The 11,334-nt window shown below is 42.5% G+C and overlaps 1 protein-coding gene across 10 annotated transcripts in view; it reads right to left on the reverse strand.

Annotated features, from left to right (window-relative positions):
• Positions 1-8,237, reverse strand: part of Dab1 (DAB adaptor protein 1) — a 768,539-nt gene extending 760,302 nt beyond the window's left edge. For all 10 annotated transcript variants that reach the window (XM_010603631.1, XM_010603632.1, XM_010603629.1 and 7 more), the window contains exon 1: positions 8,074-8,237. The gene's annotated coding sequence lies outside the window, so the exon portion shown is untranslated. The remainder of the gene's footprint in view (positions 1-8,073) is intronic.
• Between the last annotated feature and the right edge of the window lie 3,097 nt (positions 8,238-11,334).

Here is an 11,334-nt window from a genome sequence, read left to right on the forward strand (position 1 = left end):
GACTGGAGCACTGGAACGAGGATAAAATGAAACAAAACCGCACCACTAACTAGCAGAAAGACAGTTGCCAAGTATGCCGGAAATGCTGGTGGAGAAAAGAGAAGGGAGGCTTCACAACCTACTGCCCAATGTCCCATCAAAACCAAAGGGACAGTGGGGCTTTGTGACAAGCAGGGCACCCTAACTTCCAGAAGCACCCACTTAGCTAAGGGTCACAGTCCAGGATTTGAAACCAGGGTCATGGCTTCAGTTCCACTGGGCCGCCTCTTCAGGAGTGGGCACCTACTGTCTCCTGCCTCTACTCTAAGCACAGAGTACAACCCACCCAGAGGAGCCCCTCACTGTGCTCAGGTTTGTCCTCCACAGTGCCAGGACCCTGTCCTGCTCTGCTTCCTGTCTGAACAGGTCGTAGCTCAGCCCCAAGAACCTTACCTGTGGTTGTTGAATACCTGGTCCCTCCCTCTGCCTCTCCCTACACCTGCATCACATTTAAAACAAGACACTGTGTCTTTAGACATGCTATTTCCTCTACCCCCAAATGCCCTTTATTTTCAGCTCGGCCAATTTCTATTTTGCTTCAAAATTCAGCTCAAGAACTAGCTCATTCATCAGTCATTCATCCACTCAGTCATTTATTCAACAAGAGCTATGCACTCACCACATACCCAGGATACTTTCTGTGAGTCCTTCCTTGGTGGGCCCATGCAGGGTGCACCTGTGGCTAATGAAACATCACTCTGGGCCTGCACTGTTTGTTGATAGGCCTGTCCAGCTCACTACAGGGCAGATTCCTTGAAGGTAGATTGTGTCTTGCTCACAGTCTAGCAGCTTCTAGAGGTGAGCTCATAGCAGCTGCTCAACAAATATTTATGAAAGAATGGACAGAAGAATAAACGAATGAGTCGCATTTAGGTTCTATCCAGGTTGCCAGGTTCTGAAGCGAATTCTCCAAACTAGGAAGTTGGCCTGGAATGAAATGTTCTTATGCACATTCATTAATAAAAAGAGCTCTGGGTCAACTGAAAAATTTAAAGTCAATATGAAATTGATCTTCACCAGCACTTTCTCCTTCAAACATACAGACAAAAGGACATTGCTGAAACATTTGTGTTAGTGTTGCATTTTCTGCTCCGTGGACTCAGCCACTGTCATCACCTCTAAATTCAGCTCTCATTAATTTATGGGGCATCTAGCATAAGCAGCAACAGGCTCCTGCACAACACAAACTGGAGACTAGCCTCGAATTTGGGGATGCTCTGCGCTGCAAAAGGAACAATTTCCTTTCGTATTCTCATCTCACTGGCATCACTGGGCATTTTTTAGATGAAGTTAAAGGCCTTAAGCATACTGTCCAAGGGAAACGAGGATTCCCAGCCACCGTGTTCTCTTCCGCCACACAGAGGGCACAGATGTGTGTGCAAAATAGCATGTGTGGGTGACACCTCCCTGTAACTCCCACCTGAACTCACGAGAGGGGTAAAGGAGTCAGCAGCGGGGAACACAAACTTCTCCTTGCCAGAGGAAACAGGGTGTCATGGTGTCACATATGCCAGGTGTGGCCATCAGGTGCTTGGGACCTGGCATACATGTGTTCATCACTTGCAGGGTCATTTGTAGTGATCTGCTGAGACTGGCATCAGACAGAATTAGGAGCGTGACCTATGTTTACACAGCAGGGAAGTGAGGTACTGGCTTCTCAGGCAGCCTTTCTTCTCTGATTCTGCAGCATCGGGCAGTGCCACAGCTCGAGTGTCCCTTACCTAGAGACATCGATGGCAGTTGAGGATCCCTTCACCTTTGAAGGTTTTCATAGCTGTCTCACCTTGCTCCTGGCTGACATGCAGGCTGGACATGGAGAGGGCCTTAACTGCATGGATCCCACAGTGAACCTGAGAAGGAAAGAAGCTGGCAGAAATTCCTGAGAAAGAGTAACTCCAAGTTTCAGGTAGAGAAGAGAGTGACAGAGAATCCTCTGGACTAGAAGCTTCATGGCTGGTCCTAGGGATGATTCTACAAGAGTGGTATGGGATTAGGGAGCAAAGCCTGGACAAAAGTTACAACGAGAAAGGTGCCTCATCCCAAAGTGTTCCAAGGTTGGTGGAAGGTGCCCAGATTATATGTGACACAGACGCATGAGCATATTTCAGATGTGTGCATATATTCATATAAATACCCACAATGCATATATGTGTATGTGTGATGTCTATTTGAAAATCTGATCACATTTAATGCCACAGCAATACTGTAAAGAAGGCAGCATCACTTCTGTTTTACTACTGACGTCCAGGGTAGTACAGAAACATGGCCAAAGTTGCACAGCTAGTATGCAGCCACACCAGGGCTTGAACCCACGCTGTAGTCCTCAATTTTTAAGTTGATTCATGTGCAAGCCTTGAAAGCTAATTATAGCTGAGCTCTGTGTTCTTTATCTCAGCTAGGAAAGTCATCATGAATGCCTTCATTTGCATAAATTTTAGCCTTTATAAAACTCTTGGTCTGCAGTCCCTTTTCCCCCACTGGTCTTCTCCACACAGTTGTAAGACATGACTCACTCCTCCCACCACAGAAAATTGATCTAATTCTCTCTTGCCTGAGTTCAAGCTCCAAAGCGATTCCTCTTTCTATATGAATTTTTTTTAATCTTACTTGACTATGTTTTTTTTTTAACAAAAGCTACGCATACTCATCAGAATACCAGGTTTAAAAAATACATACATAAAAAAAATAATGGAAGTCCTCTTTATCCTGCTACACTGAGAGTCTCACTCACACCTTTCTGCATCACCTTTAGCCTCTTTTAGATGTCCTGACTGTGAACCTACACATATATTTGCAACAAAATCAGAATCATGTAGCCCTTAAAATTCTGGAGCCTATTTTCCTGCCCACATTTTATTTAAAATGACGACATTACTTAAATGTGAAAAACCTTAGTGAAATCTTTTTTTTTTTAATTTTTGGAAGTTCAGGTAACTTGCACTTCTTCAGAATTGCAAGAAATTTTCACGTGGAAGGAAATTTGTCCACAAATCTTTGTTGTTTCTATTTTTCGGAGTGAGTACTGGAACAGGAATCCTGGAGTCAAGAGTTATATCATATAAGATTCTCCAGATGATTTGTATTGATTAAATTATCACCAGCAGAGTTTCATTCTACACTGGAAAATCATATTTCCTGAAAGGGTCCCTCAAGTTGTACCAAAAGTATATTTTTTTACATAATCTTGGGTGCATTTGAATAGGAAATGAGTTTAAGGGAACATGTTAGGACAAAACTATGTCTGTCACTTTTATTCTGGGCATAGAGCTAAGCTATATTTCCCAGTTCCCTTACAATTAAGTGCGGACATATGACTGAATTCTGGCCAACGGAATACAGGTAGAAAGGCTACATATACCATTTCCCAAAATATAGTACTCCCTAAAAATCTCTCAAATGTAATTTTCCTTTTCTTTATGTGCCTTAGAGATAACCAGTAGAAGATGGTAGTGATGTAGATAAGCTAGGGGAAAATACCTCGTTCTCTGAATTATTGCATTAAATATAAAAATGCATATTTATTGTGCTACAGTTTAGTTCAGGAAGAGCTGTTGGTTACAGCAGCTAATATTGCTCATCCTAACTAATGCAGTGGGTGTCTGAATTGCTCAAGAGTCCCCAAACAAAAAGGCTTCAAGTGGTACTGTGTATCCAGACATCAGTCTGCTGTAGACCAGTGTGCCTTCCAAAGAGGTGATCTGTGAGCCTCTTTATCAAGCCTGGGGTTGAGCACAGAGAAGGATTTACATGAATATGAGCTCATGCATGTTCACCAAATGAAGGAAACTATGAGAACCTTGTGATTCCAAGTGGCTGACACTCTAAACAAGATGCACTGCAGATTTGAAGGTCATGCACTGGCTTCTTGCCCCTGCTGCAAGTAGAGCTTCACTATCAGAATAAAACTCTTCAGCTACCAAAGGAAAAAGCCCAGTGCTACAGATCAACCCTTGAGAACAGAGGCTGCTGTGAAGAGGAAAGTTATGTTTCCCAACACAGTCATTTCTCTTTTCTTGCTGATGCTAATTACAGTTTGCAGAATTTAAATGGGGGAAACATCTCGCCCACCCAGACAAATTCCAGAAATGGGTTCGTTGTCTCCATAGTAGCCTTGGAGGAGGAAGCTACTCCTCCTACGTCTTTTACCTTTCTCTTTCCCAGTGCATCTGGCAAGCACAGAGAGGTGTACTCACAGACAAAGTGAGTTTGGAATTGCAATGCTTCTCAACCTTGAAACCTTTTGTTTTTGTTTTTTTGGGTTGCTTCCTCAGCTGCAAAGCTGGAGGCACAAAGCAGAGGCAAGCAGAAGACATGGCTTGGATGGCTGGGGTTTAATTATATATGCGTGCAGCACGACGGTAACAGTCTAAGAATGCAATTAGACAACTAATTATGTTGAAACAACAAACTTGAATTCCACACAGGGCTCCGCCCATGGGGCCGCCATGTTGTCATTTTGTCATACAGTCCTCTGTTTCTCCCATTCTAGCCTCACTTGTTGAATCTTTTCCATTAAAACCCTTTGCCTCCTCTCAGGACATCATCATGGGTGACCTCCTAGGTGAATGCTTTCTGGTTTTATGCCACCCATCCCATCTGAACAAAGGAATTTTTATTCTCTATCACAGGACACTTTGTGGGTTACTCGTGGCCATTTTCAGTGGCCGGGCCTCAGTTATCAACCCTTGAACTCCACAGTCATGTGTCCCTGAGGTCTTTACAAGCTTCAATCTTTTCTTATTTCTCAACTATACCTCAATAAAGCTGAAAAATTACATTGTGCATAATTGATAACCACTCTTTACTCTTTTAAGTACTTTAAATAGTGTTTGCAAAAGGCTTCCAATCAACATAGTAAGTTGAAACCCAGGATCAAAACAACTGTTAAAGTACACTTTTGAGGTTGCACACATTCACATAAATAAAACTTTTAAATAAAAGAAAAAGAAAGAAACAACTCCATTTTACTTTTTCAGTTCTGAGAAACAAACACTAAACGGGTCGAAAAATATTAGTGGAAAGGTTACAACTTTGAAAACAGAAGAACAGAGTTTGTGCAACAATGAAGTCATTTCTAGCTGAATGACCTGGGTAGAACTTAGGCTTTGGGGTCTCAGTTTTCCAGTTTCCACTAGGAGATGGAAGTAGTACTGCATTCACAAGCAAGGCAGTTGAATGGGTTACACTAGACTGTGCCTGTGAAGGCACTTTACAAACAATGAAATGCATTGAGTTATTAATAAAAAGCCTTGAGTGATACTCTTCCCACTCTGAGAAATATTACCACCACTGCTGTGTTAAACATCTCGAAACACACATATCAGATTCTCAGAATCACATCCAACACTCCACACTGGGTCTCTGTCTGGAGCACAGTGATTTTGCAATAAAAATCCCCAGAAATCTTAATGCTAACCATCCACTGGTGGGACGCCTACCCTGTGCTAAGCATGTGCCCCATAAACAGAATGCAGTGATTAGTTTCGCATCAAGTCCCAGGTTTGAAAAGGAATATTTATGTGATCTTCAGAAAACTGCTTCACTTTTGAATCTTAGTTTCCTTGTCTGCAGAGAAGCCATGGTAGCGCCTACGACTAAGGATTGCTTTGAAGATTAAAAGGTGATAACCCACCTAAAATGTGCAGACACAACGCCTGACGCAGAGCAAGCACTCAACAAAAAATGGTCCCTCTCTTCTACTTGAACAACAAAACTCCGGAATTTCACAACAGACGATACGCAGGCACACAAGTGTGAAGGATGTGATATGTGGCTCCTAGCAGGTGATGTCAGAGATTTAACCAGAGCTCCCATTCCAAATGTACAACTGGGTCCCTGTTTAAGCTTTTTACCCACTGTGCTCATCTCCGTAATATTTCACAGTGAATATTTAATTTTTTTATAAATAGAAAGATTATTCTCAATGATGCATATGATAAATACGCTGGCTTAATAAAACCTTTTAAAAATATTAAAGGTTTTACTGGTCAGTGTTTGACAGACTTGATAAATCCCTTCCACACAGAAACGTTCAGAGGGATTGCCGTGGTCGAGTTTTAAAGCGCCAACAGTGTTCTTTGATGAACATAAAGAAAAGGTAAAGAGCTTTTAAAAAGAGCGAGAGACTCTCATGCCACACAGAGTAGACAAAGAATCAGAAGGCCCAGAATGCTTTGCGGTGCGGTGAATAAGTTGGGGTGGGGGTAGCGGTGCAGTGGAATGGCGCTTTCAAACCTCTCCTTCCCAGAAGTTTCCAAATGAAAGGCACATCTCCAGCCTGACCAAGGACATGAGGCCCAGAGTTCTCTACTCTGCTGGGTTCCAAATGGAAGATGTGGGAGGAGGGTGAGAGGCAGGGAAGATGCAGGCGGTGAAACTTCAGAGAGGAACGAAATGGAATGTACCTTTGCCCCCTTTCATAGCTCTGGACTATGCGTCTCCCTCCTACAGGCTCTTTCGGCTACCAGGGCTCTCTGCTGCACAGACCTCTCCAATTCCTAGCCAAATTTTGAGCACCTTTAAAGAACAGGAAACATGTTTGGGTGGCTTTTCCCCCCTTACCAACTCACTTGGCTTTTGTATCTAACAGGTATTTATTAAACAGAGTCGTGTTTAATAAATCCTTGATACAATTACCTAATGATACAAGTGGTCCAGAAGACAGACACCTTTTTAACAATGATGGTTTAAAAATGACTAACAGATTCTACTTCTCTCCTCATCCATGTTCCAAAAGAAAACATCTTAGAGACTAAACCATGGAGACTTACAAAATAAAGCCTCATGGGACAGACACTGCTTGAGTGCCTTCGCTTCACCAGGTGAGCTGGACAGGGTTTCCAGCTTGGCTTCTCTGTCTGGGGAAAGAGACATTAACACCAGCGGGGTAGGGGACCATGATGAGAGCACGTAGGGGAAGGAAAAGCGAAGTGCACCAAACCCAGTATTTTTTGTTCCAGGGAGATATGAGAAAAAGCTTGGAGAATGAATGCTGGATACTTTCACTGAACTCTTGAGGACAATGCCAAGCTGGGCTGGGTGAAGAAGCCTACTGTACCAGACACACAATTCTCATCCTGAACTACCATTGTGATTCCAAATGAAACATTCACTTTGCTAATCAACCTCCCCCACAGAAATCTTTGAGTGTCAGCCCCCCTGCTTGGAGGTTTTCTTTGACACGGAGGTCATTCTGCAATCCGCAGCCCCTATTAGCTTTTTATGAGAGCATTTTCCCAACACGAAACACCAACATATTTGCCACAAGATATTATGGGGGCAAAGGTGTAATTCAATTATGTGACTTAATCAATTCAAATGGCTAATGTACAAGAATCTCAGGATGTCACCCAGCTTTCAACTAAGGGGGAATAATTGTTCCATAATTTCTTAATTCTCCCACAAGACAGTTTAAATTAAAGGATGTCAATTTCAAAGCCAGACTGCATTGTATTCTTAAATTGGGCCTGAAATAGCCACAAGATGAAGGGTAATAAGGCAGAGAGCACAGCCCAAAGTGCCTGGTGCTGTGCGAAATTGTTTAATACAGTCAGACCCTTTAATCTTCGTATCTATTGATGCAGAAAGCAGCATATTTCTGTCACTTATGATAAGAAACATTACTTTTTAAATTCCTTGGTGAGGTCTGCAGATCTTAAGCAGCCAAGATAGCAAGATTCTCTATTTCTGTTCCTGTGAATATTTCTTTTTTCTCTTAAATTGGTTTTATTCTAATCCATTTAGTCTCCAGTCTACATCAGGGACAAGTCGCCCTGAATGGAACCACACAGGAGGAAAACAAAGGCGGGAGCCTCTCTGAGCTCAGGTTCTGCTGGCTGACACCTCCTGGAATATGTCAGTGATTAAGCAAACAATAAATCTGGGAGTATTAACCACGGGGCCACAGTTGTCCAGAAAGGAAGAGAAATGGAAATAGCTCTTGAGAAAACCCAAATCACACTCAAAACTGGAGGATAGCAGGGCAAGGGGATGACTGGTACTGTTTTCATAAAAGAAAAAAACTGTTTTACTCACGAGGGTCCTCAAAAGTGGTTCAGTGGATGTGTCCTGGCCACGTGGAGATGACTCCGAGGAGAAGGGGACCCCTGGGGTCTGGACTGGAGAAACTGGATGATGTTTTCCTGAGATTGCCAGGACCACAAATCAGGAATTGTCATTTAGAGAAGCCAAGGAAACAGCTGCAATGAAGAAAGCGTATGTGAATTTTGAGAGCAAAACGAGGAGAAAGGAGGGCACAGCCAGGATGGATGGGGTGAGGCGGGTCTCCTGAAGTGCGCCTGTGCACATGGGTGGGTATGGGGCACAAAAGTGCTCAGGAACTGTCCTGGGATAAACAAAAGGGAATTTTTTAGGGTTTGTGTGCCTAGCATAGTGTTCGACTAGGGGAGGATATGAAAAAGCACAACACTGTTATGTCGATGGTTTATATGTCAATGGCCCCCAAGAGCCTGACTGGATTGTGATTACAGTTTATAGCTGATTTCCGGTTAGGAGGTGAGGTCTGGTTGCAAGAGGTAGGTCACTGTGGGTGTAGCCTGCAAGGGGCTGTTTCCTTCCCTGCCCCTCCCTCGACTCTCTCTGCCTTGCTGCCACTAACATGAACAACTTCCCTCTGCCATGCCCCCTGTCATGTTATACTGCCTTGGAGCCAGCCAACCGGGGGCCGAAATTTGAGCCAAAATAAATCTCTCCTTTAAATCACAGATGTCAAGTATTACAGTGTCTCAGTGATGTGAAAATGACTAAGATATGCTCATTACTCTTTATTTTTAAAATGTGGACTATGTTATACATATACAAGCCCAAATCCAAAAGGTACGAATTACACACCATTCATTTGTGTGAAACAGCCTGCAGGATAAATACCTTGCAATGGAAATATTGCGCAAAGAAAAACTCTATGTTAAATTTAGATGAAGATTGTCAAATCACCATCCAGAGAAGTGTTACGATTGTACACTCTCTTTAGAAGTGTCTGAAAGGACTTCTATGTACGTGTACCAACAGAATCAACTACAACTCTTTACCTGAAGGGACATGATCTAGAAGTCACAATAGTGGTGCTAATAATGTTAACATTTAATGAATGATTGTAGCTTTTTTAAGCAGTTTTTAGTCTTTGTATGTATTTATCTGTTAACAGCAGCCCACCAGTCTGGGTGCTATTACTGTTGTGATTAAACAGATAAGGAAACAGAATTTAGGAAATTTGTTTGTGAGCACAGCTATAAAAGTAGAGTCAGGATTCTAACCCCAGCACCTGGCACTCTTTCTTCAAAGACTCTTTTGTTGGCGAAGTCTTATTTCAGGGGATGCTGTATTATTTTTGGCATGTGTTATATCAGGTACAGGTAAACAGGCAACCGGGAAGAGGACATGTGTGTGTACAGTATACCAAACAGGGAGACCAGTTCTTTCCATCTTAATAAAAGCAGACACGGGCTATTTAACTGGAGAAATGTTGGCCTATTGTGATTGATAAGCAGAACCTAAAGAAGAATATGTTTATACATTTTTCTCCCTTTTTGTCTATCACTTTCATTTAAAAATTTTTTCTATAAATATTGACAATGTGTTAGAAAGATCCTCAGTACCACAATGAAAGTGGGATGCAGCCCAAAGAGCATGGCAGTTCAAGAAACAGAACTAAGCTCAAGCCCAAGTTCTACCATGCTTTAGCTGGGGATCTTAGGAAAGTAGTCTAATTCTTCTGAATCTCATTACCGTCAAATGGAAAAAAAATGAGTCAATAGCCCCTGGATATGTTATGGTAACGATATAATACAAACTGTAAAAAGAGGCAGTCACTCAACAAACATCTTTAGTTGTCAATAACTTCTCTCTTCCTGTTTGATCTTCCTTTCCCTGCTGCTCTTTATAGACAGAGGTTCAATTATATTGGTCTATTTGCTTTACTTAAAAATTTTCCAGTCTGTTTGGATTTCTTCATTCTAGCATTCTATTCTTTCTTGCTGAAGAAGTCCCCTTGTACCCAAGTCCTTGTGTGTGTGTGTGTGTGTGTGTGTGTGTGTGTGTGCGAGTAGTATGGTGGATCAAATCCAGGGCTTCACAGTGAGCTACCCCCAGGGACACCATACACACCTTTAATTTTGTATTTTGAGACAGGGTCTCATTAAGTTGCCCAGGCTGACCTCAAACATATGGTCCCCCACCTCAAGGTCCTGAGTAGCTAGGATTACAAGTATTTGCCATCACATCTGGCCCCAAGTTCTTTGTCCAAGAATTCCATCATTAAACCACCCAGATTTACCAACTCCAAAATGTCTTTATTAGTAATTGTCCTCCAAAGTGAACTCCCTGCCACTGGACTCCTAAGTACTATTGGACTCTGACATTATTAAGACATTGATCAGAATGATACCAACAGTTAAGACACACTTCCCAGTGTCCCAGGCACTCTTCTAAGCACTTTCTATAATTGTTGTCTCACTTAACCCTTTCTCTGCCTCCTATGTACTATTATTGTCCCCTTTTACACACAGTCATGCATGGTAGTCTCTATTTGCAAGTCTTATCTGAACAGCTGGCTGAGGGTTTGAGAGAACTGAGGCCATGAGCATAAGATTTAAACTTAAAGGCTCTGGAGTCACAGAATCTGGGTTTCAGTCGATCCAAAAGCTATCAGCTCTATGATACCTGGCAGGTTACCATATCACTCGAGGCATCAAGTAATAGTGTGCAGATATAAGAATTGCTGGCAAATGGTGAGCTCAGTGAATGTCAACTTATATTATTATTTAAAAAGCATATATAGACTTAGGATGATGAGACTGATGACTTCCTGGCTTTGTAATTACACAAAATCATATGCAGTTAGGAGAAACTGTGCTTTGAACTTTGCATCTTTTCTCAGGCTAGCAATATGTGGTTTAATTCTCTCTCTTCCTCCCCGTCCCTCTCCGTGCTGGGCAGCAGCAGTGAGCTGCATCACAGGACCAGGGACAACAACCAATTGTCTTCAGTACTCTGTGTTGAAAAGCTGTGACATTCTCTAGGCTAGGAAGCTTCAGTGCCTTGTCAACTTACAATATTAGCAAAGGAAGGTGGATGTACTGGCATGTAATCTCCCATAAATCAGGAGCACTTGTGTAAGTTTTTCCATCCAAAGCTTTCATCACCACTGTGCATATGTGCTTTGCTATGCCTGAGCTATCTTTTCCTCCCCTCTCCCGCAATTCCAATGCCAACTCAATTAACTCAAGGCCTGGCCTCCAAGATCCAGCTATAGCATATTTTGCTCTGCAAAGCCTTCTT

The sequence above is a fragment of the Fukomys damarensis genome, unplaced genomic scaffold (genome assembly GCF_012274545.1).
Source record: "Fukomys damarensis isolate Sample0158 unplaced genomic scaffold, DMR_v1.0_HiC HiC_scaffold_23, whole genome shotgun sequence".
In the NCBI taxonomy this organism is placed as follows: domain Eukaryota; kingdom Metazoa; phylum Chordata; class Mammalia; order Rodentia; family Bathyergidae; genus Fukomys; species Fukomys damarensis.